This window comes from Somniosus microcephalus, chromosome 4 (assembly GCF_052327205.1).
Source record: "Somniosus microcephalus isolate GS21.2 chromosome 4, FLI_Smic_1.0, whole genome shotgun sequence".
NCBI classification, from domain to species: Eukaryota; Metazoa; Chordata; class Chondrichthyes; order Squaliformes; family Somniosidae; genus Somniosus; species Somniosus microcephalus.
In genome coordinates this window covers 229768696-229795000 of record NC_140990.1, presented here as the reverse complement: position 1 = coordinate 229795000, position 26305 = coordinate 229768696, and the positions used below count along the sequence as shown (strand labels likewise).

General features: G+C 48.4%; 1 protein-coding gene across 9 annotated transcripts in view; it reads left to right on the top strand.

Moving 5' to 3' along the window:
- The window catches only part of gulp1b (GULP PTB domain containing engulfment adaptor 1b), a 607790-nt gene that overhangs the window by 532552 nt on the left and 48933 nt on the right, over positions 1-26305 (top strand). The window lies entirely within an intron of this gene.

Genomic DNA, 26305 nt, shown 5'->3' with positions numbered 1-26305 from the left:
AGGGTGGAGGAGACAGGGGAGAGGGGTTTAAGAAGACGGTTAGCAGTGGAGAATAGAAGCCAGGGTTTATCTTTGCATTCCAGAATGATTCTGGAATAGTGAGCAATTTTGGCAGACGAGAGCAGGGCCCGATAATGCTTTACGTGGTCCAGCCAGATCTGGTGGCGAATGGCTAAACCAGTTGTCTGCCATATCCGTTCAAGTCTGTGTCCCTTGGATTTAAGGGAGCGAAGATGAGTGCCGTACCAGGGGGAATGGTCAGTGTGAGAGAGCGTAATTGTTTTAATTGGGACTAGGGCATCAAAGGTGGTGGTGAGGGTGTGGTTGAGCAGATCGGTAGCTGCAGAAATGTCATGGTGAATGGAGGGCCAAAGGCTGGACAGTTGGGATTTCATAAGTGCAGTTGTAAGAGAGTTGGGAGAGAGTTTTTTCCAGGGGTGGACACAGAAGGAAGGGGGATGTGTGTGGAGAGCGATACGAGGAAGATGGTCTTATCTGCGATTGACACAATGGAAGAAGCGAGGCCACGAGAGATGGCAAGGTCGAGGGGGTGTCCGTGAATATGGGTTGGGGAGTTTAGATGGAGGGAGAGAGAGATTAAGGGAGGATAGGCGGCTAGTGAACTTAGAGAGAGCATGATGAATTGAGATGGAGGTTAAATCACCGAGGATGAGAAGTCGTTTGGTGCAGAGGCTGATGGAGGAAAGCAGTAAAGATATCTCGGTAATAAATTTTTTATGGTACTTGGGTGGGCGGTGGAGAACGAGAATGTTAAATGAGAGGTGAGAGGGGTGGAATAAGGTGAGATGTTCAAAGGTGGAGAAAGTGCTGGAGGAGTAGGGGGACAGATCAAAGTGTGATTGGTTGAGAGCCACACCACCACCACAGCGGTCTGAACGGGGCAAGTGGTGGAAGGTATAGCCAGGCAGGGAGGCTACATTTAAGGGTAAAGTGCCATCATCCCTCAACCAAGTTTCCATCAGGGCCATGATGTCGATGCAATCATCCACGATAAGCTCATAGATGGCAAGGGCCTTGTTCGCAAGTGAACAGACATTCCGGAGGGAGATGCAGAGAGGGTCAGTGACAGCTGACCCGCTGCCATCGTCCACAGGATCAGGGCTGGGGGTATGAGTTGGATGGGGAGGAGATTGGCAAGATTTGCCCCCAGTGGGCGCGCTGGGTGGGAAGGTCGGCGAGAGAGTAGGATGGGACAGTTGGGGTTGCTGCTTGTAAGGAGGCAGCGATGAGTGCCTCGATGGGCCCTTCGTAGGATACCAAGAGAGGCACAGAGGGAAGCTGTGGGCTTATCTAAGAGGGAGTCAAACCAGGGACGGTGGCAGGAGAGTAGGATGGTCAAAGAGTAATGAAGGATTGGGGTAGGGATTTGGGAGGGGAGAGTATCCGAGAGAGGAGAGATGAAAGAAGGCATGATGACAGGAGAGCGCAGTCAGGGTGGGGTTGAGAGAAAAGGAAAAGAGGGGGAAAAGTGGAAAAATATTGAATGGCTCGGGGCCGGAGCGGCAGCCAAAGTGCGCACACGAATGGACATGGGAAAAGCTCGGGTTACCTAGGCCTGTTTAAGTGTGGTAATTAATGGGATACATATTTCCTAGTAGCAGGGAATAGGTTGGAGACAATATTAGGGAGACCAGAGTCAAAGTCAGAGGTCCCATGGAAGGACAAAACCGACATAAGCAGGATGGAGCCGGTATGGAGCATCGACGAACCACTGTCCAAAGCAGGCAAGTGAAGTCCAGAAGCCATTTGAAGGGTAGAGTTTGAGGATGGAGGTTGTTGCCATAGGAGATTGGCAAGACTTGCCCCCAGCAGGCGCGTTGGGCGGGAAGGTCGGCAAGAGAGTAGGATGGGACAGTTGGGGTTGCTGCTTGTAAGGAAGCAGCAACGAGTGCCTCGCTGGGCCCTTCATAGGATGCCAAGAGAGGCACAGAGGGAAGCTGTCGGCTTCTCTAAGAGGGAATCAATGATTATAGTGCTGATCTCAGCACTAAAACCACTGTTCTTTGGCTTACTGCTCAACAGGTGAGCCAATATCAAGTCCAGTCTAATTTCCATTCATGTTTGGCACAGCCTTTATTCAGTACTTAAAGGGGAGATGCATTAATGCTGCAGCACCTCATTGTCAATCCATGTCAAACTCCACCTGGAAGCAAACGATACTGGAAATAGATGGCTGAGTCTCAGCACAGGGAGAGAGCCTGAGGACTCTCAGACGTGGGTCTGGAGGCACTGGTGGTGGCCATGGAGAGCAGGCGGACTGTCCTCTTCCAGCAGAGTGGCAGGAAGCCCTTGCCCTGTACATACAGAAGGCTGTGGTGGGAGATAGCCGTCTATGTGACGGCGAACACTGTGGTCTCCAGGTCGTCGATCCAGTGCCGCAAGAAGTTTAATGACTTCACACGGCAGGTCAAGGTGAGTGAAGGCTTCAGCAAATGCCATATCCCACCATGTGCACCACAAGCCTCACACACAGCTCAATGCACCACACCCCCAGCACTCACCTACCAACAATCTCTACCATTCAGATCTCACAATCATGGCTTCACTTCACCCTCACAACCTTGCCACTGCTGCATCCACATCTAACACCTTGTACACACTGACAGCTATTCAACTATGGCAGGCACATCACCCAAACACATTGCACCAACCTAAATCACACACTTCTCTTTCTCTTGCAGGCCAAGGTGGCGCATAATTGCAGGGAGCAGCAGTAGACAGGCAGGGGCAAGCTGCCATGCAGGACCTCAGCCAGCTGGAGGAGTGCTGGGGATCATTGGACGGCAAGTCATGGAGGCCGTGGCAACCAGCGAAGCCCTTGGGGAAAACATTCCTAATTCTTCTTCTGACATCCCACTTCCCCCTCATCCCACAATCTCTTCTCACTTTCAAGCTGCATGCATATCTTGCTTTCTCCCCTCACCATAACCCAACTCTTGTGCCTTTCTGCTTTCAGATAATCAAGAACAAGCTCCAGCCCAGCCTGTCCCCGAGGTGATGGAGGAGAGCGAGGGGAGAGGAGGAGAAGAAGAAGATACAGCGTCACTGCATCTGTCACTCGCAGGCACCAGCTCAGAAACTGATACTGCTTGTAATTTAGAGGGTAGTGCAGAAGCTGGATTGGCACTGGGTGAGGCACTGGGCACAAGTGGACTGAGGCAAGGCCAGGGGGAATCAATAGCTTGGGGGGGGAAACGGTCGCTTGGGGAGTCAGCTCCCCAGAGGGTGAATTCGCGCATGAGCTCTGTTGCACAGGACTCAGATGAGGACGCCTTCAGAAGAGAGGGGTGGGCATGCCCACCAAATTGCTAGGTGCAATGGCAAGCCTGCCAGAATGCCTCTTGACAATGTCAAAGCGCATGGAGGAATCTGCCACCAACAGCTTTGTGCACAGCTTGAAGTCCAGGATTTCCAGGCTGGAAATGATGGCTAACTTCTGGAGAGACCGTCTTGACCCAGACATGATGCTGGGTGTGATGGGTGATGTCGCGGCTGCCATTGCAGCACGGGTGGAAGCGACCCAACATATTAATGCTGCAGCAGAAGCGCAGACCATTGTTCTGCAGTCTCCGCTTACTGACAGGCAAGATCAGATTGCTTTCATGCAACCTCAGCTTGCTGCCACCCAAGCTCAGACTGCTGCCATCGTGGCTGGGTTTACCACTGTTGACCGGGGCTTGCAGAGTGTCGCAGCAGCCCGTCAATCTGTGCTCCAACAGATTGCTAGGAATGCTGAGGCGCTGCCCCGGGGGAGTGGCAGTGGTGCAGGACCCTGCTGTCCTCTCTCAGGATGCCAGCATTCATCCTCCCACCGCTGCCTGTCAGCCAGCCAGCCCGACTGCTGCCACACATGCCGAGATGGTGTAGTCCACAGCTGGGTTTTCTAGGGCCAGAACTGCTCACGGTCATCCTGCATGGCCATCTGCAGTCTCCCCCATGGAAACTCAGCAGCCACTGGAGGAGCACGTCGTAGGACTAGCTCAGGAAAGGGCACCCGAACGACAGGCACTAAGGGATTGCACAAGGGTGTTTAGTTCCTATTGTATGTGTAAACTGATGTTGATCAATTTAATAATTAGGTTTGGAATCTTTTGTGGTGGCTCTTATTTCAGCTAAGTGCCCAGGAAGACACCGTGGTATTCCGTGACAGAGGGATGGTATGATGGGGATGTGGTGAGCAATGGGGATCTAGGGATTAATTCATTGGAATTGGAGTCTGATGAGGAGTTCAAAGACAGCCCGTCCAGAAGGCGGATTGGCAGGCTGCCTCCTCCCTCCTCCTCGTCTTCCTCTTGCTCTTCCTCCTCCTCCTCCTCCTCCTCCTCTCCCTCGCCCTCCCCCTGAGGTGGTCCTACAATCCCTGATGGCAAGGGCTGCGCCCTCACCATGGCCAAGTTGTGGAGCATGCAACAGACCACCACGAAATGGGACACCCGCTCCACCGCGTACTGGAGGGCTCCTCCCGAGCTGTCAAGGCAGCGGAACCGTTGCTTCAGTAGCCTGATCTGTTCGATGATATTCCTGTTGGAAGCATGTCTCTCATTATATGAGTGCTGGGCACGAGTGGTGGGGTTGCAGAGGGAAGTCATGAGCCAGGTGCAGAGCAGATAGCCCTTGTCTCCGAGCACCAACCATCAAGTTTGCTGTGATGGAAGATTGCTTGACTGACCAAGATGAAGGCATCATGACAGCTGCCAGCATAGCGGGCATTGACCATCAGGAATCGCTGGACGTGGTCGCACATCAAGTGCACATTAAGTGAGTGGTAGCCTTTACGGTTACGGAAGATCTCAGGATTGTTATATGGTGCCTGCAAAGCTACCTGTGTGCAGTTCATGGCCCCCTGCACCATGGTGAAGCCCACTATCCTGGCAAAGCCACATGCATGCTTGTCCTGCTTCTCTCTGCTCAGAGAAAAGAAAACATAGTCCCTTCTCCTGGTGTAGAGAGCCTCTGTGACCTCCCGGATGCAGCAATAGATGGCAAACCTGTGAGATGTTAGCTATGTCTCCTGCTGCAGACTGGAAGGATCCACTGGTGAAGAAATTGAGGGCCACGGTGACCTTGACCGCCACTGAGAGAACCGTGGTGGCCCTGCTCTCGGGCTACAGGTCTGATTGCAGGAGGTGGCAGAGTTCTGTGACCATCTCCTTGGTGAAGCGGAGCCTCCTAATACACTGCTCCTCACTTAAGTGGATTTAAGAGAATTACTCTTTGAAGACCCTAGGTGAGTAAGGTCTACATTTGAGAGCCCTCCTGGCCTTCCTCTGCACGCACCTTCTTTGCTGCCTCCGCTCTCTCTTGAAGATACTAGAGCTTGAGGGGATTGCCAGTAGAGCCCCATGACTGTGAGCAAGTGTTGTGAGCAGAAGCCTTTAAATAAGAATGAAGGCATTCGCCACTTGCAAAAACACTCCCTCTTACCTTCGAATCTTGACAGACGTTTATAAAGCTGCTGGAGTTGTAGAAAGTTGCACAGAGCCAGTCAAACTGCAGAAACATGTCAGGTGCAAGTTGTTGCTGATGATCCCTTTAAACACCGCTGCTGGAGCCTCCTTCCCACTTGTCAACGCTTACTCAGCTGGTCGCACTTAAGTGGAGTGGCGAAGATGAAAATGGCAGATCAGGCATCAGGTGAGCGTTGCACACTCACTGATGTCACAATCTGCATAATCTGAAAATGGCTGCGGGTGGGGGTGCGGCGGCCACCATTTCCCCCCCCCCCCCCCCTGAATCTGGCAGTAATGGATAGCACTAAATGCCCAAATTTTTTAACCCATAATGATCTGGCTTCTGGAATATTATCAGTAGATATGAACTGCCATTTCAAGTTCTAAGATTATTATGTTTTATAATGTTGCATTGTATAGATTTACAATGTGTAATAGAGACAACTTGTGGTAATATGAACATATTCCACGTAATTATAATGGGTCAATCTAAAATTAGAAACAATTCTTTCCACTGCTCAGCAAATTCATGTAGATTTAATGCTTTTTAGTAAAATTAAACATTACTACAATAATAAATCATATCTCCAAAGCTGCCTTTGGAAGCCATTCAAGAATACTCTGAGGTTTACAGTACCATTGTTTTATTCCAAGCCAAGGAGCAGAGCACAGTGAGGGTCTGGGAGCAGAGTTCAGCATGAGATTTCAGAAACCACAACACAACATAACAGGGGAAGAGGAGCTATGAATTAGAGTACAGCAAAACTGGGGGAGCAGGGTATGGAATTTTAACATTATAAATGACTCGAATTCCAGATTAATATGTGTCTACCGGTTTAATTGCACAGGGTTTTGGCAAGTTGTGATGGCAGCTATTGTGAATTTTTTTTTGTGGATCTGATTTCCCATCAGAAACCTAGGACAAAAAGCTTTATGTACAATCAGAAAATCAGGCTATGCCTTTGAAAAAGAATATTTTAATGATTCGGCAGCTTTACTGTCATTCACCGACATGCCCTGAGTTCCTATTTGTAAGAATTGCCTTGCTCCAACACATTTTGCAGCCTTCCCTATCTGGCAGGTGCCCAAGATGCACTCCTGGTGGCATGAGCACCCACCAGGAATACGTAAAGGAGGGAACCTACTCCTGACCCCGCACATGCCAGTGGGGTCAGCGGCAGAGGTTCCAGGCGGACACATCCTTACACAGGGATGTCGCATGTCGCTCCATGGATTTTTGAAGCATGATTATCTGTGTTGAACAAAATGGTATTTTGGATGTTTTCACTTATTAGTGAGCTAAGCTGCTTGCTACATATCTGGTATGTATATAAAATATATTTCAATAATTTTTTTTAAAATAAATATGTAAGTTAAAGATTACATAGATGTTAACAAGTTTATGGGGGAACAAAACTTACAATTCTGTTCCCCTTTCAAAGCAATGAACTATTAATAATTGTTTATATTCAAGGATGATATTTCTGTCCTAACAAATAGCGAATGTTTTAGATTTTGTTTAATTAAGTAGTGGATTCTTGGGATTACATAAGAAATAGGAGCAGGAGTAGGCCATTCAACCTTTCAAGCCTGCTCCACCACTCAATGAGATCATAGCTGATCTTCTGCCTCAGTTCCATTCACTGGCCCTATCGTCATATCCCTTGATGCCCTTACGAGTCAGAAATCTATCGATTTCTGTTTTGAATATACCCAATGATTGAGCCTCCACAGTCCTCTGGGGTAGAGAATTCAAAGATTCACCACCCTCTGTGAAAAAATTTCTTCTCATCTCAGCCCTGAATGGCCTACCCTTTATCTTGAGGCTGTGGCCCCTGGTTCTAGACTCCCCAGCCAAGGGAAACATTCTCCCAGCATCCATCCTATCAAGCCCTGTAATAATTTTGTATGCTTCAATGAGATCCCCTCTCATTCTTCTGAATTCAAGAAAATACAGGCCTAGTTTACTCAATCTCTTCTCATACGACAGTCCCGCCATCCCAGGAATCAATCTCGTGAACCTTTGTGGCACTCCCTCTATGGCAAGTCTATCCTTCCTTAGGTAAGGAGACCAAAATTGTACACAGTACTCCAGGTGTGGTCTCAACAAGGCCCTATATAATTGGAGTAAGACTTCTTTACTCCTGTACTCAAATCCTCTTATAATGAAGGCCAGCATACCATTTGCCTTCCTAATGGCTTGCTGCACCCAGGTCCCTTTGAGCATCTGCATTCCCCAATCTTTCACCATTTAGGAAATACTCTGCCTTTCTGTTTTTTCTACCAAAGTGGATAACTTCACATTTATCCACATTATATTCCATCTGCCATGTTCTCGCCCACTCACTGAGCCTGTCAAGATCCCCTTGAAGCCTCTTCACATCCTCTTCGCAACTGACACTGCCACCTAGCTTTGTAACATCAGCAAATTTGGAAATGTTACATTTAGTCCCCTCATCCAAATCATTGATATAGATTGTGAATAGCTGGGTCCCAAGCACCGATCCTTGCGGTATCCCACTAGTCACAGCCTGCCATCCTGAAAAAGACCCGTTTATCCCTACTCTTTGTTTCTGTCTGTTAACCAATTCTCAATCCATGCTAGTATATTACCCCCAATTCCGTGTGCCCTAATTTTGTTCACCAAACTTTTGTGTGGGACCTTATCGAAGGCCTTCTGAGAATCCAGATACATCACATCTACCGGTTCCCCTTTGTCTATTCCTCTAGTTACATCCTCAAAGAACTCCAATAGGTTTGTCAAACAGGATTTCCCTTTCATAAATCCGTGTTGACTCTGCCCAATCTTACTGTTAGTTTCTAAGTGCCCAGTTATTGCATCCTTTATAATAGATTCCAGCATTTTCCCAACTACTGATGTGAGGCTAACAGGCCTGTAGTTCCCCGTTTCTCTCTCCCTCCTTTCTTACATAGTGGGGTTACATTTGCTATCCTCCAATCTGCAGGAACCATTCCAGAATCTATAGAATTTTGGAAGATGACAACCAATGCATCCACTATTCCAATGGCCACCTCTTTCAAAACACTCGGATGTAGGTCATCCGGTCCTTGCAATTTATCGACTTTTAGTCCCATTAATTTTGCTAGGACTTTTTTTTTTACTAATAATAATTTCTTTAAGCTCCTCATTCTCGCCACACCCTTGGTTTTCTCGTATTTCTGGGAGGTTTTTTGTGTCTTCCTCCGTGAAGACAGAAACAAAGCATTTATGTAATTTCTCTGCCATTTTAAATTCTCCTGTCTCTGACTGTAAAGGACCTCTACCTTTGCCAGTCTTTTCCTTTTCACATACCTATAGAAGCTTTTACAATCCGTTTTTATATTTTTCGCTAGTTTGTGCTCATATTCCATTTTCCCTTTCTTTATCAATTTCTTGGTCCCCCTTTGCTGATTTCTAAAAAGATCCCAATCCTCAGGCTGACTTTTTCTGGCAACTTTATAAGCTTCCTCCTTTGACTTAATACTAGCTTTAATTTCTTTTGTTAGCCATGGTTGGATCACTTTTCCTTTTGGGTTTTTATGCCCTAGAGGAATATATGTCTGTTGCAAATTATGCATTATTTCTTTGAATGTTAGCCATTGTATGTCCACCTTCATACCTTTTGGTGTAGTCTCCCAATCTACCATGGCCACCATGTCCCTCATACCCTTGTAGTTTCCTCTGTTTAGATTGAAGACCTTAGTTTCAGATTGGACTACACCACTCTCAAATTTAATGTAAAATTCAATCATATTATGGTCACTTGTCCCTAAAGGCCCCTTTACTGCAAGATTATTGATTAGCCCTTTCTCATTACACAGTACCAGATACAGAATAGCCTGTTCCCTGGTTGGTTCCTCCACATACTGATTCAGGAAACCATCTCGCATGCATTCCAAGAATTTGTCCTCCACACCATTAGTGGTAATTTGATTTGCCCAGTCAATATGTAGATTAAAGCCCCCCATGATTACCATGTTGTCCTTGTTACATGCACTTCTAATCTCTTGATTGATACTATGCCCTACATTACCATTACTGTTTGGTGGCCTATACACAACTCCCACCAATGTTTTCCGCCCTTTGCTGTTTCTTAGCTCCACCCAAACTGATTCCAGTTCTACATCATGATCTGCCAAACCAAGATCTTTTATCTCTGCCGTACCGATCTCATCCCTTATTAACAGCGCTACACCACCTCCTTTTCCTTTTTGTCTGTCCTTCCTAAATGTTGAGTACCCTGGAACATTCAGTTCCCAGCTTTGGTTACCCTGCAACCATGTCTCTGTAATGGCAATTACATCATACCCATTTACTTCTATTAGTGCCGTTAATTCATCCACCTTGTTGCGAATGCTATGTGCATTTAGATAAAGTGCCTTCAACTTTGCCTGTTTAATATTTTTCTGCACTTTTACCTTCTTTACTGTTGGCCCTTGTTTCTGCTCCCTACTAGTTTTGCTGACTACTTTTCTAACTTGCACTTCCAGCTTTGTTTCTCTCTGTTCTGGGCCCACACTTAGGTTCCCAGTCCCCTGACAAACTAGTTTAAATCCTTCCCAACAGCACTAGGATGTTGGTCCCGCTTCTGCCGAGGTGTAACCCGTCCAGCTTGTACAGGTCCCACCTTCCGCAGAATCGGTCCCAATGCCTCAGGAATTTAAATCCCTCCCTCCTGTACCACCTCTCCAGCCACGCATTCATCTGGTCTATTCTGCTATTTTTGCTCTCGCTAGCATGTGGCACTGGGAGTAATCCTGAGATTACTAACTTTTGAGGTCCTGCTTTTTAATTTATTTCCTAGCTCCATATATTCTGCTTGCAGGACCTCGTCCCTCTTTCTACCTATGTCGTTGGTACCGATATGGACCACCACCTCTGGCTGTTCACCTTCCCCCTTCAGAATGTCCTGCAGCCGCTCAGTGACATCCTTGACCCTGGCACCAGGGAGGCAACATACCATCCTGGAGTCAATCTGCGGCCACAGAAACGTCTATCTGTTCCCCTTATGATAGAATCCCCTATCAGGATTGCTCTCCCACTCTTTTTCCTCCCCTCCTGTGCAGCTGAGCCACTCGTAGTGCCACGGACTTGGCTCTTGCTGCATTCCCCTGAGAAACCATTTCCCCCATCAGTATCCAAAATGGAAAATCTGCTGGAGAGGGAGATGGACCCAGGGGACACCTGCACTACCTTCCTAGTTCTTTTACTCTGTCTGGCGATCACCCATTCCCTGTCTGCCTGTGCACTCTTTACCTGCGGTGTGACCACCTCATTAAACGTGCTATACACGAAGATCTCAGCCTCGTGGATGCTCCACTGTGACTCCAGCCGCAGCTCCAGCTCCAAAACGTGGATTTCGAATAGCTGCAGCTGGAGACACTTCCTGCACACGTGTTCGCCCTGGACACCAAAAGTGTCCCTGACTTCCAACATAGCACAGGAGGAGTACTCCACGCAGCCGAGCTGCCCTGCCATGTCCTACCCTTAATTTACTCCCTTTACTTCCTTTAAATTATAGAATATTAAATACACTAGGGACCTTACTTCACTTTAAACACTACTTACTCTAAACTAGAGACCTTACTTTTACTTTAACGACTGGACTGTATTCAAAGTTCTACATTTTCAACTTAACAACACCCTGAGGTTTTAAAAAACCCAAGTGAACTGAGGAAGAATCTGTTCCACTTAAGACAGTGACCAGTCAGGAATATGACCTTATATCTCCTTACCTGGCTGATAACGCACCTGTGAAGGGCTTTGGGATGTTAAAGGTGCTATATAAATGCAAGTTCATGTTGCATTTCAAAAATTGATTTCGCTGCCAATGCCATGCTGGCACAGCCTGTTGAGCCAACAATGTAGAGCAGTTTAGAGTGGGGAGATATGTGTTTGGGCCTATGATCCTTGTATTTCAGAGGAGCAGATTTCAAGCCTTATTGCAGGAAATGCCAGCGTAGACCTGCTACACATGGTCGGGGACAAACCAGCTAGCGACCTTTGTTGCTTGCAGTCCAAGGGCACAATGAAAAATAGAAAGGAAATAAATTGATAAGAATAGAAGAATGTGTCCCCTCACAGCCAAAAACAATGATTACCATTAAATTTCACCAATTTTTTTATGTAGACATTACCAACAGGCGTAGTACTAATGAGTGCCTCTTAGTGGTGCTAGAGAACCAACAGAAGTTCATGTGTTCAGCTGCGCCAGCAGCAGGATTTACGGGTACTACATTCCCAGTGCACAAGCGTTGTGATTCAAAACGTGTTGAGATTTTAGAGCCCAATTACTTTGCATGCTTGTAATATTTTCAGTCGTTGTTAAAACATAGCATTTTTTTAATTCATTGAGATGTAAAAATCTTAGTGTCTCCATTATTGCTTTTATCATTACATAATTGATAGATGCCTGTGTCCACTTGTAGTTCCCAAGAATGTTGCAGTAAGCTGTGTAAGGTTCTAAAAGAGGTGGCTGCAGAGATAGTGATGCATTGGTTGTGATTTTCCAAAATTCCCTAGATTCTAGAGCGGTCCCAGAGGATTGGAAGGTAGCAAATGTAACCCCGCTATTCAAGAAAGGAAAGAGAGAGAAAATGGGGAACTACAGACCAGTTAACCTGACATCAGTCATCAGGAAAATGCTGGAATCCTTTATCAAGGAAGTGGTAACAGGGCACTTAGAAAATCATAATATGATTAGGCAGAGTCAACATGGTTTTATGAAAGGAAAATCATGTTTAACAAATTTATTAGCGTTTTTGGAGGATGTATCTAACAGGGTAGATAAAGGGGGACCTGTGGATGTAATATATTTGGATTTCAAAAAGGCATTCGATAAGGTGCCACATAAAAGGTTGTTACGCAAGCTAAAGGCTCATGGGGCTGGAGGTAATATATTATCATGGCTAGAGGATTATTAATGGACAGAGAACAGAGAGTAGGGATAAATGGGTCATTTTCCGGTTGGCAGGCTGTAACTAGTGGGGTGCTGTAAGGATCAGTGCTTGGGCCTCAGCTATTTACAATCTATATTAATGACTTAGATGAACCCTCCGAGTGCAACGTATCCAAGTTTGCTAATGATACAAAGCTAGATGGGTAAGTAAGCTGTGAGGAGGACATAAAGAGCCTGCAAAGGGATATAGACAGGTTCAGTGAGTGGGCAATAAGGTGGCAGATGGAGTATAATGTGGGAAAATGTGAGATTATTCACTTTGGTAGGCTGAATAGAAAAACAATATTTTTTAAATGGTGAGAAACTATTAAATGTTGGTGTTAAGAGAGATTTAGGTGTCCTCATACAGGAAACCCAGAGAGTTAGCATGCAGGAACAGTGAGCAATTAGGAAGGCAAATACCATGTTGGCCTTTATTGCAAGGGGGTTGGAGTATAAGAGTAAGGAAGTCTTGCTACAATTGTACAGGGCCTTGGTGAGACCACACCTGGAGTACTGTGCACAGTTTGGTCTTCTTATCTGAGGAAGAACATACTTGCCTTAGAGGCGGTGCAACAAAGGTTCACTAGATTGATTCCTGGGATGAGAGGGTTGTACTGAGAGGGTTGTACTGAGAGGGCTGTCCTATGAGGAGAGATTGAGTAGAATGGGCCTATACTCTCTGGAGTTTAGAAGAATGAGAGGTGATCTCATTGAAACGTATAAGATACTGAGGGAGATTGACAGGGTAGATGCGGAGAGGTTGTTTCCCCTGGCTGGGGAGTCTAAAACTAGTGGGCATAGTCTCAGGATAAGGGGTAGGATATTTAAGACTGAGATGAGGAATTTCTTTACTCAGAGGGTTGTGAATCTTTGGAATTCTCTACCTCAAAAGGCTGCAGATGCTGAGTCTTTGAGTATATTCAAGGCTGAGATCAATAGATTTTTCGACTCAAGGGGAATCAAGGTATATGGAAATTGGGCGGGAAAGTGGAGTTGAGGTCGAAGATCAGCCATGATCTCATTGAATGGCGGAGCAGGCTCAAAGGGTCATATGGCCTGCTCCTGCTCCTAATTCTTATGTTCTTATGTCATGTAGCAGGTGTTAGATTTTCTCATCATAAAACAAAAGCAAAATTCTGGGGATGCTGGAAATCTGAAATAAAATCAGAAAATTCTGGAAACAGTCAGCAGGTCAGGCAGCATCTGTGGAGGGAGAAACAGTAAACGTTTTGGTTCAATGACCTTTCATCAGAGCTGGAAAAAGTTACAGATTTAACAGTTTATAAGCAAGTATACAGGCAGGTACTGTAGTGGGGAGGAAAGAACAAAAGGGAAGGTCTGATATGGTCGAAGGCAGGAGCAAATAAATGACAAAAGGGATGATGGTGCAAGGCAAAAGGGGGTGGTAATCAGACAATTAAAGGAATGTAAGATAGGCCTAGAGGAGCTGAAAATCCTTGCTTTGCTGAACACCTCCGTTCAATCTGCAAGAGTGACCCTGAGCCTCTGCTTGACATTTTAATTCTCCGTTCCACTCCCACTTGACCTCTCTGTCCTCAGCCTCCTACACTGTTCCAATGAAGCTCAACAGAAGCTCGAGGAACAGCACCTCATCTTTCAATTAGGCACTTTACAGCCTTCCGGAATCAACACTGACTTCAACAATTTCAGATCATAACCACTGCTCCCATTTTTTTGGATAACAGGTGCTGGTAATGGTTCTGCTGTTGCCATTTTACAGCTCCTTTAGACTCATCTTCTGTTCCTTTACTTGTCCCATGACCATTTCCTTTTGCCTTGCGCCACCGGTCTTTTGTCATTTAATCGCTCCTGCCTTCCCCCCTATCACAGACCTTCCCTTTTGTTCTTTCCTCCGCTCCCCCCTTTACCTGAATTAGTACTTGCTTAAAATCTGTTGCATCTCTAACTTTTCCCAGTTCTGACGAAAGGTCACAACCTGAAACGTTAATGCTGTTTTTCTCTCCACAGATGCTGCCAGCATTTTCTGTTTTTATCTCTGATCATAATGTTCACTATATATAATATTCACATAAAATACTCACTGGACCTGTTATGCCAACTTGAATTTCTGCTGGTTATGTTTGTTTAAACATACTGCTTATTACAGCATCTGAAACTAATCTGTTATGATCAGAAAATAATACTAGTACTGTAACTGTAGAGAAGACTCACCACACATGACAGCTGAAAAGATTACCTTGTCAAAATTCAGTGAATTAAATCATTGTTGGAATCTCTTCTGAATAATTCATTCAAAAACTTACCATGCAATTTATTCTATAATGAATGCGCTTCAAATGTAATTTATACAGTAGGGTACACAGCGAAGTCCTTTTAAAGGGTCTTGAAACACTTTTCCATAAACTTATTGCAAATTGCATCTCATTACCATTTTATTTCTGCTAGGCTAAAGTATTTTTTTTTCTATGTATTCATTCATGAGATTTGGGCGCTGCTGGCATGGCCAGCATTTATTGCCCAGCCTAATTGCCCTTGCGAAGGTGGTGGCAAGCCAACTTCTTGAACCACTACAGTCCGTGTAGTGACGGTACTCCCAGAGTGCTGTCAGGTAGGGAGTTCCCGGATTTTGTCCCAGCGGTGGTGAAGGAACGGTATTTGTGTGGCTGGTCCAGTCAAATTTCTGGTCAATGGTGAACACCAGGATGTTGATGGTGGGGGATTCGACGATAGTAATGCCATTGACTGTCATGGGGAGGTGGTTAGATTATTTCTTGGAGATAGTCATTGTCTGGCACTTGTGTGGTGCGAATGTTACTTGTCACTTATCAGCCCAAGCCGGAATGTTATCCAGGTCTTGCTGCATGCGGGCACGGACTGATTCATTATCTGAGGAATTATGAATGGAACTGAACACTGGAATCATCAGTGAACATCCCCACTTCTGACCTTATGATGGAAGGAAGATCATTGATGAAGCAGCTTAAGATGGTTGGGCCGAGGACACTGCCCTGAGGAACTCCTGCAGCGATGTTCTGGGGCTGAGATAATTGGCCTCCAACAACCACAATCATCTTCCTTTGTGCTAGGTATGACTCCAGCTAGTGGAAAGTTTTCCCTGATTCCCATTGACTTCAGTTTTACTAGGGCTCCTTGATGCCACAGTCGGTCAAATGCTACCTTGATGTCAAGGGCAGTCAATCTCACCTCACCTCTGGATTTAAGCTCTTTTGTCCATGTTTGGACCAAGGCTGTAATGAGGTCAGGAGCCGAGTGGTCTTGGCCGAACCCAAACTAGGCATCAGTGAGCAGGTTATTGGTGAGTAAGTGCCGCTTGATAGCACTGTCAACGACACCTCTCACTTTGCTGATTGGGCATAATTGGCCGGATTGGATTTGTCTTGCTTTTTGTGGACAGGACATACCTGGGCAGTTTTCCATATTGTCAGATAGATGCCAGTGTTGTAGCTGCACTGCAACAGCTTGGCTAGAGGCGCGGCTAATTCTGGAGCACAAGTCTTCAGCACAACAGCCGGGATGTTGTCAGGGCCCATAGCCTTTGCTGTATCCAGTGCGCTCAGCCGGTTCTTGATGTCACGTGGAGTGAATCGAATTGGCTGAAAACTAGCATCTTTATTGGTGAGGACCTCAGGAGGAAGCCAAGATGGATCATCCATTCAGCACTTCTGGCTGAAGATAGTTATGAATGCTTCAGCCTTGTATTTTGCACTCACTATAACAAGAATAATAATTGGCTGCAGGGCTGATGCAAGAGGGAATGTTCTCATTGTTGGGGCATTGGAGGGAGGACTGAAATGAAGGAAATATATATAAGGCATGGTCTTCACCTGAACTGAAATGACACCAATGTTCTTCCAGACAAGGTAAAGAGAACAGTGGTGGAGATTTTAAACTAATGTGGCAGTGGGTGGGGAAATTCTAAATTTGATACTAGAAAGCGAAAGCAGGATTAACAAAGCTGTTGGAAGAGAAACTGAAGGCTTCACTGTTGTAGAAGGGGCAATGGATTTCAAAACATTAAATGAGAGAGCCATTTTGGGAGCAAAAACAAAGAACCCCAGGAAAGTTAGAGAGGAAGGAAGAAGGAACTTCACTGATTACATACAGAGCACAGGTGATCAAAAGCAATTGGTGATGGCACATAAGATAGATGTTGATGGCAAAAGGGTTAGGCAGCATCACACTTCAATCAAAGAACCTAGAAATCTGCATCTCTCAGGCTCTGCATTTAAAAGAATGGAAGTGCATCAAATGTTGGTGCAGCATTGGTGGGCTTGGGTAGAGGAATCCACCATCAGGGTGCGCAGCACATTGGAGGGCCAATTAGTTGAACTGCAGTTCTTCATGTGTGTGGTTATGTCTAAGTCCTCTTTGAGTATTGTGAGGAGCAGCTGTGGTGGCAAGATGTTGTTTGGTATTGTAGCCCTGTTGAAATTCTCATGGCCTTGAACCTCTGGACAGAGGGTCATTTAATACTCTGCAACAAATGGAGCCACATCTGACACTGCAGTAGCTGCCAGCATCTGCCTACTCTCTGGCATTTCATCAATACTTTGAGGGGCATGGGTGCAGGGGGAGGATGTTTAGGCATTGTGAACAGAAGCTGTATCATTTGCTCCTTCTCCTGTGGCAGCGCAGATGTTGTGCACTATGGCTTGATGACCAGCAATCTGCATGAGTGCAGTCTTTATGATTTCTCCTTTGTGTGGAATGTAATTTCTTTATTTGCTTATCTAAATCCAGTGGGTAAGAAAAATACCACTTATTTATTTTCCAGGAACCAATCAAAAGGACATTTCTTTACAAATTCTTTCCACACCCCAGTATTAGTGTAACCTCCGATTCACCATGAGCAGTGCCTTATACATAAATACTAGCTGGAGTGCCCGGCGGTGCCGAGGGTTTTTTGAGGGCATGTTGTTATGAAAAAAGTAGAAATAATTTTTATATATATTTAAATGAGTTTGTCTGTCTGTCTGTGTGGGAAGGAGAGAGAGAGGGGGAAAGAGAGAGAGAGACTGGGGGGGGGGGGGGGAAAGAGAGGCCCGGGGATCGAGAGAGAGACTGGGGGGAGAAGAGAGAGACTGGGGGGAGAAGAGAGACTGGGGGGAGAAGAGAGACTGGGGGGGAGAGGGGGAGAAGAGAGACTGGGGGGAGAAGAGAGAGAGAGAGAGACTGGGGGGGAGAGAGAGAGAGAGACAGAGAGAGAGACTGGGGGGGAGAGAGAGAGACTGGGGGGGAGAGGGAGAGAGAGACTGCGGGTGAAGAAGGGCGGCCGCCATTTTTTGAGGTCGGCGGGAAGTTCCCTCTCTCTCTCCCTCCCCCTCTCCCGCCCCCTCTCTCTCCCTGCCCCTGTCTCTCCCCTCTCTCCCTGCTGTTATATCCATGTATTTTAATGTTGTGTCCTTCAATAATCAGACAAAGACTGCAGGGAATGATCAACAGGTGTTTACTGAATGAGGGTTCAAACTGCAACTGACAGTACAGATCAGTACTCAGGGTTTATATACAGGTGTGGTCACTGCCAGTACTACAGGATACAGGAGCTGTAAAAAGTAGCTCTCCCCCTTAAAGGTATATACATTACAATTCCTCCCCTTTTAGATTAACAGTACCATAACACTCATTTAACAATTAAATATCAACTAATTACAATTAACACTTTTAACATGCAACATTAACTGAAAATAGTCTATTTATAAATTCAGTCTTTGGGGAGGCTTCCTGATTCTTTCTGGATAACGCCTTTCCCGAGTGTCTCGCTCTTGGTGCGGAGGCGATTCTAACACCCTGTCATCAGTTGATTCATCAGCTTCCAATTCTATTGTTTCTGAGGTAGATGCGACCTGTACGTCGGGTTCCTCACCAGGTACGTATGGCCGAGACATGGGGTTGACTCGTTCCTGTGACTCTAGGATCTGGTCAGCATGGCGTCTCACAATGTTCTCCCCAACATCCACTGTGTACATTAGTGGCCCCTGCCGTGTGCATATCGTTCTTGGTTGCCATTTCTCTGTTCGGTAGTCGCGGGCCAAGACTGGTTGCCCTACATTGAAGCTCCTTGTCGGCTTCTCATTGATGTGCTGGAATTGCTTACTCTCAACATCCCTTCGTACATTTGGTCTGAGCAAATCCAGACGAGATCCCAACCTTCGGTTAAAGAACATCATGGCCGGGGCCTGGTTGGTGACTGCATGTGTCGCATTTCTGTAGGCTAACAGGAAATTGTCCACCTTATGCTGCAGTGGAATGTCGTCATCGCACATGGCCTTTACTGCTTTTTTAAAGGTTTGTACGAAACTCTCAGCCAATCCATTTGTGGCTGGATGATACGGGGCGGATGTGTAATGCCTTACCCCATTCCTTTTCATAAATCTTCGAAAATCTTCGGACACAAACTGTGGTCCGTTATCAGAGCAAATCTGCTCTGGCAAGCCGTTTCTGGCAAAAATGGTCCGTAGGACTGCAATAGTTTTCTCCGTGGTGGTGGAGGACATTTTGATCACCTCAGGCCATTTCGAGTGCGCATCCACGGCTATTAAAAACATTGAGTCCATGAATGGACCAGCAAAATCAATATGCACCCGTTGCCATGGAGATGAGGGCCACTCCCATGGGTGTAGAGGGGCCTGTGGTGGTGCATTTTGGACCTTCTGGCATCCTGAGCAGCTCTTTGTCAGGTCCTCGATTTGCTGATCGATCCCCGGCCACCACACATAAGCCCTAGCAAGGCTTTTCATTTTCACCCCTCCCAGATGACCTTCGTGAAGCTCACTGAGCACTCTCTCCCTTAACTTGGGTGGAATTACCACTCGGGATCCACACATCAAGGTCCTCTGGCATACTGACAGCTGTTCTCTTCTGGATGAGAATGCTGGCAACAGTGAGTCGCCATGTGCTGGCCATCCCTTCACCATCAAATCATATACCCGAGACAGTGTCGGGTCATTTCGGGTCTCCTTCTCTATACCAGCGTTAGTTACTGGCAAGCATTCAATTATAGTCGAATGAAATATTTCGACAGGATCCACTGCTGGTGCTTCCTCCACAGTAGGCAGTGGCAGGCGTGATAGCCCATCAGCGTTTCCATGCTGTTTCATGCCCTTATACTCGATTTCATATTGGTGCGCCCCTAGAAAAAGGGACCATCTTTGTAGCCGTTTCGCAGTCATCACCGGAACGCCCTTCTTTGGATTAAAGATGGAGACAAGTGGTTGGTGGTCAGTCAGCAAGGTGAACTTCTGCCCGTGCAGATAGTGATTGAACTTTTTCACTCCCCACACTAGGCTGAGGGCCTCCCTGTCAATCTGGGCGTAGTTACGCTCGGCTGAGGTTAGTGACTGAGACGCAAAGGCTACTGGCCTCTCCGAGCCGTCCGGGAATTTGTGCGACAGCACCGCTCCAGTGCCGTAGGGTGATGCATCACACGCCAACCGAATTGGTAGTGCTGGGTTGAAATGAGCCAACACCTCTTTTGATGTGAGCAATGCTTTGCTCTTCTGGAAAGCTCGTTTACATTCGTCACTCCACTTCCATGGTACCCCCGTTTGCAGTAGGGTGTTAAGTGGGTGTAGTACGGTAGACAAATTCGGCAAGAACTTATGGTAGTGGTTCACCAGCCCGAGGAACGACCTCAGTTGTGACACATTTTCCGGTGCTGGAGCCTTGACTACTGCCTCAATCTTTTATGGGGACTTATGTAACCCCTCTTTATCAATAACGTGGCCACAATACGAGATCTTCTGGAAAAACTCGCATTTGTGGCGATTAGCTCGGAGCCCATATTCCTTCAATCTAGTGAGCACCTGCTCCAGGTTGGCGAGGTGATCACTGTCATTTTCGCCCGTGACCAGGATGTCGTCCAAATAACACTGGGTCCCTGGAATCCCTTGCAGAACTTGTTCCATTGCCCTTAGCCAAATAGCCGGAGCTGATGCTACCCCGAACACCAGCCGGTTGTATTGGTAGAGACCTTTGTGAGTGTTGATCGTCAGGTACTGTTTCGAGGCTTCTTCTACCTCCATTTGCAGGTACGCCTGGGCCAGATCAATCTTAGTGAAGCGTTTCCCTCCAGATAGCGAGGCGAAAATATCTTCAATCCGCGGAAGCGGATATTGTACAGTGTGATGGACTGGGTTCACTGTCACCTTAAAGTCCCCACAGATGCGAACCTTCTTTGGTTCCCCAGGCGTATTACTCAACGACCTCTTCATTACAGGAACGATGGGTGTAGCCCACTCGCTCCAGTCCACTTTGGACAGTACTCCTGAACGTTCCAAACCTTCCAGCTCTGCTTCGACGGCTGGGCGGATCGCATAAGGCACCGGTCTGGCCTTAAAAAACTTTGGGCTTGCATTTTCCTCTATTTTGATCGTCACTGTTATGCCTTTTAGTGTTCCGAGGCCCTGCTGGAACACTTCTTGTGCGTCAGTTAGCATTTTTGACAGTTGTCCAGGTGTGACATTGTCATCCTTTTTGGCATCTACAGTCAGTGCTTGTATGGAATGCCAATCTAGCTGTATCTTCCGGATCCATTCATGTCCTAGTAGTGGTGGCCCTCCATCTGGCAATACATATAGGTCCATTTTTGGTGTTTCCTTGCCGTTATATATAACGTTCACCCTTATTTTTCCATTGGGGTAGACTTTTTGCCCCGTGTACGTCTTCAAGACAATCTTTGTATCTCTCGAGGGTATATGTGAGAATAACCGCTTGTAGTCCCTTCGGTTTATGACTGTTAGGGCTGATCCTGTGTCCAATTCCATTTTCACTTGGACTCCTGCTATCTTGAGCGTGACCCAGATAGTTTGGTGATCCTCCATTTTGATCACATTATGTAGTTTCAGACAACCCAGCTCCATGCTTCCGGAGTCTGTATCACTCTTCTGTTTGTCTGAACTACTCTCCGTGACCTTATGTACCTTCTTGTACTTCTCCTGTGGAGATTTCTTGCTGCTGGTTTTCTTTCCCGACCTGCAGACTCTTGCTATGTGTCCTACTTTTCCACACTGTCTGCACACTTTGTCCTTGAACCAGCAATCATTATGGTCGTGTGTTGTTCTGCCGCAGCGATAGCACTTCACTGTTCCGTATGACATTTCATTTGTGCCATATTCTTGCGGTCTCCGTTGTATCTCTGCAGCGCCCCGTGCTGCTGCTTCATGTGATACTGCAATGCTGAAAGCCTTGTCCAGCGTAAGATCCTTTTCTGATAGAAGCCGTTTCTGGGTTCCTTCACTTTGAAGCCCACACACAAACTTGTCCCTTAAAGTATCTGCTAGTCCCGTTCCAAACTGGCAGTGTTTCGATAGCTTGCGCAGTTCCGTTAAATACTCAGCTTTACTTTCATCTTTATGCTGGTTCCTTTTGTGAAACTTAAATCTTTCTGCTATCAGCAGCAGTGTGGGGTTTAAGTGGTCCTTTAGGATTGACACTATGTTTTCAAAATCCTTTTCTACTGGCTTCTCTGGGGTTACTAGGTTTCGTAGTAAGCCATACGTTTTTGCACCCATTGAATTCAACAATACCAGCGCTTTCTTGTCATCTGGCACTTCATTCGCCTTGCAGTATACTTCTATGCGTTCGACATATGTCGTCCAATTTTCAACTTCATTGTCGAACGCTGTGATACTGCCACTCTTCGGCATTTTTGGGTGTGGTTAGACTGGCTTAAAATGGCGTCTCCCGCGCTTTCCTTTCTTCCCCGCTGCGGCTTAAAATGGCGTCTCCAGCGCTGCTGCCAACGCCGCTCTTGGCGGTCCTCGTGGCAAATGGCGACGCCCTGTGGGTTTCGTGCGTTGCTGCTGCCAATGCCGTTCTCTGCGGTCCTCGTGGCAATGGCAGCGCCTCGCGTTTTCCTGCGCGCCTCTCCCGTTGACGCTGCTCGGCCCTTGAACACCGGCTGTGCTCTGCTCTCTCTCGTCTCTCTCCCCGTTGACGCCGCTCGGTCCTGAACACCGGCTGCACCCTGTGCGCTCTGCCCTCTCTCTCTCTCCCCCTTCGACGCTGCTCGGCCTTTTTCTGTGCTGCTCGGTCGGCTCTAGCCGCCGCTGTCCGGGAAGGGTCTGCGCAGTACCTGTTGCCAGCCCGTTTCGCTGGAGCACCGTGACTGGAAAGCCAAGCCTGGCTCTCGACAGCCTCCCCTGCGATGCTCAAATCTCCGCTGGATGACTGGGCGGTTGCCCGTGGTCGACGCCCGTGCTTCTGGACTCGACCTCCTTCCACTGTTCTCCAGGAGCGAATCCCTGGGAGGTGATGCAGAGTTGCAGGTAGGTTCGAATCTGCATCGTCACCAATGTTATATCTGTGTATGTTAATGTTGTGTCCTTCAATAATCAGACAAAGACTGCAGGGAATGATCAACAGGTGTTTACTGAATGAGGGTTCAAACTGCAACTGACTGTAGAGATCACTACTCAGGGTTTATATACAGGTGTGGTCACTGCCGGTACTACAGGATACAGGAGCTGTAAAAAGTAGTTCTCCCCCTTAAAGGTACATACATTACACCCGCCCCCCTCTCTCCTTGCCCCTCTCTCTCCCTGCCTCTCGCTCGCTCCCTCCCTCCCCGCTCTCCCTCCCTCTCCCTCCCTCCCTCTCTCCCTCTCCCTCCGACTCACCACGGAACCAGAACAGAGCATATCTGACACCGAGAGTCCGGGTGCCCATCGCTCCGAAGCGAGCCCGGGGTTCCTCATGGTTAACGCGGCGGGCCTTTGGACCCAGTTGGCCGGACGGCAGTGGAACGCCTTTCGCTCCGGACTCCCGTGTCCGATATCAGTCGGGGACGGCTCGTGTGAAAGCCCCGGTTTTCCCGGTCCCGCACTCACGGCAAGAGGGAGGGGGAAGGAGAGAGAGAGGGAAGAGGAGAGAGAGAGGGGGGGGGAAGGAGAGAGAGAGAAATTTTTTAAGCTTCAGGCCCGGCCGGTCTGTAATGGCCGCCACTCACCTCAGTAACGGCAGTTTGAAGGATTAGGCCCCGCCCACAAACACCATGAAATGCCCCCCGTGACGCACCGATTGGTCAACCATCAGGTAACTGAACTGTAGGATTGGTCAACCATCACGTCACTCAACGCTAATGAGCGGTAGGATTGCTCAACCGCTAATGAGCGGATTTCTTTCCATATTTTGAACGTTTTATGTCTACTGTCCGAACAATTTTTGTCTGACCAAGAAGTAAAGACGCCTAGTAGACTCCCCTAATCATAAGCTTTCTTTTGATATAATATATGTGTAGGTACGCTCTATAACTTTTGAGTGATGCCCGGACAGACAGACGGACAGAACTATCCTTATATATATATATATACTAGCTAGAGTGCCCGGCGGTGCCAAGGGTTTTTTGAGGGCATGTTGTTGTTGGAAGAGAGGGAGAGAGAGACTGGGGGGAGTAGAGAGAGAGAGAGACTGGGGGGAGTAGAGAGAGAGAGAGAGACTGGGAGGGGGAGAGAGAGAGAGAGACTGGGAGGGGGAGAGAGAGAGAGAGACTGGGAGGGGGAGAGAGAGAGAGAGACTGGGAGGGGGAGAGAGAGAGAGCGACTGGGGGGGGGGAGAGAGAGAGACGGGGGGGAGAGAGAGAGAGACTGGGGGGGAGAGAGAGAGACGGGGGGGTTAGAGAGAGAGACGGGGGGTAGAGCGAGAGACGGGGGGAAGAGAGAGAGAGAGACGGGGGGAGAGAGAGAGAGAGAGATGGGGGGAGAGAGAGAGAGAGATGGGGGGCGGAGAGAGAGAGACGGGGGAGAGAGAGAGACGGGGGGAGAGAGAGAGAGACGGGGGGAGAGAGAGAGAGACGGGGAGAGAGAGAGAGACGGGGGAGAGAGAGAGAGACACGGGGGAGAGAGAGAGAGACGGGAGAGAGAGAGAGAGACGGGGAGAGAGAGAGAGACGGGGGAGAGAGAGAGAGACGGGGAGAGAGAGAGAGACGGGGAGAGAGAGAGAGACAGAGAGAGAGACGGGGAGAGAGAGAGAGACGGGGAGAGAGAGAGAGACGGGGAGAGAGAGAGAGACGGGGAGAGAGAGAGAGACGGGGAGAGAGAGAGAGACGGGGAGAGAGAGAGAGACGGGGGAGAGAGAGACGGGGGGAGAGAGACGGGGGGAGAGAGAGAGAGACGGGGGGAGAGAGACGGAGAGAGAGAGACGGGGGGGAGAGAGAGACGGGGGGGAGAGAGACGGGGGGGAGAGAGAGAGAGACGGGGGGGAGAGAGAGAGACGGGGGGGAGAGAGAGAGAGAGACGGGGGGGAGAGAGACGGGGGAGAGACGGGGGGAGAGAGACCGGGGGGGAGAGAGACGGGGGGGAGAGAGACGGGGGGAGAGAGAGAGAGACGGGGGGGGAGAGAGAGAGACGGACGGGGGGGGAGAGAGAGAGACGGGGGGGGGGAGAGAGAGACGGGGGGGAGAGAGAGAGAGAGAGAGAGAGAGAGAGAGAGACGGGGGGAGAGAGAGAGAGAGAGAGAGGAGACGGGGGGAGAGAGAGAGAGAGAGACGGGGGGAGAGAGAGAGAGAGAGACGGGGGAGAGAGAGAGAGAGAGAGACGGGGGGAGAGAGAGAGAGAGAGACGGGGGGGAGCGAGAGAGAGAGACGGGGGGAGAGAGAGAGAGAGACGGGGGAGAGAGAGAGAGAGACGGGGGGCAGAGAGAGAGAGAGACGGGGGGCAGAGAGAGAGAGAGACGGGGGGGGAGAGAGACCGGGGGGAGAGAGAGAGAGACGGGGGGGGACAGAGAGAGAGACGGGGGGGACAGAGAGAGAGACGGGGGGGGGATCAGAGAGAGACGGGGGGGAACAGAGAGAGAGACGGGGGGGGGAGAGAGAGAGAGAGAGAGAGAGAGAGAGAGACGGGGAGAGAGAGAGAGAGACGGGGGGAGGGAGAGAGAGAGACGGGTGGGGGAGAGAGACCGGGGGGGGGAGAGAGAGAGACTGGGGGGTTAAAAATTAATATTGAACGTACCAAATGAAGTACAAAGACTGTTTAAAATTAATATTGTTTAAAAGTATATTGTATGTACCCAACAAATGTCAAATCGATTGACACCCTACAGAATGTTGGAAAACTGTACCTTTTTGCTATGTAAGCCTTTGGCAATATGGTTCTCTGTAAACTTTCATGCCAATAAAGCATTTGAATTGGAATTGGAATTGGAATTGGACTGGGGGAGAGAGAGAGAGAGACTGGGGGATGAGAGAGAGAGAGACTGGGGGAGAGAGAGACTGGGGGAGAGAGAGAGAGAGACTGGGGGAGAGAGAGAGAGACTGGGGGGGGGAAGAGAGAGAGACTGGGAGAGAGAGAGAGACTGGGGAGGGAGAGAGAGAGACTGGGGGAGAGAGAGAGAGAGAGACTGGGGGAGAGAGAGAGAGAGACTGGGGAGAGAGAGAGAGAGAGACTGGGGAGAGAGAGAGAGAGACTGGGGAGAGAGAGAGAGAGGACTGGGAGAGAGAGAGACTGGGGAAGAGAGAGAGAGAGACTGGGGGAGGGAGAGAGAGAGACTGGGGGAGAGAGAGAGAGAGAGACGGGGAGAGAGAGAGAGAGACTGGGGGAGAGAGAGAGAGAGAGACTGGGGAGAGAGAGAGAGAGAGACTGGGGGGAGAGAGAGAGAGAGAGGGACTGGGGGAGAGAGAGAGAGCTGACTGGGGAGAGAGAGAGAGAGACTGGGGGGAGAGAGAGACTGAGAGAGAGAGACTGGGGGAGAGAGAGAGAGAGACTGAGAGAGACTGGAGCGCGAGAGAGAGACTGGGGGAGAGAGACGAAGAGAGAGTACTGGGGAGAGAGAGACTGGGGGGAGGAGAGAGAGAGACGGGGAGAAGAGACCTGGGGGGGAGAGAGAGAGGAGAGAGAGAGACTGGGGGGAAGAAGAAGAGAGAGAGAGACTGGGGGCAGAGAGAGACTGGGGGAGAGA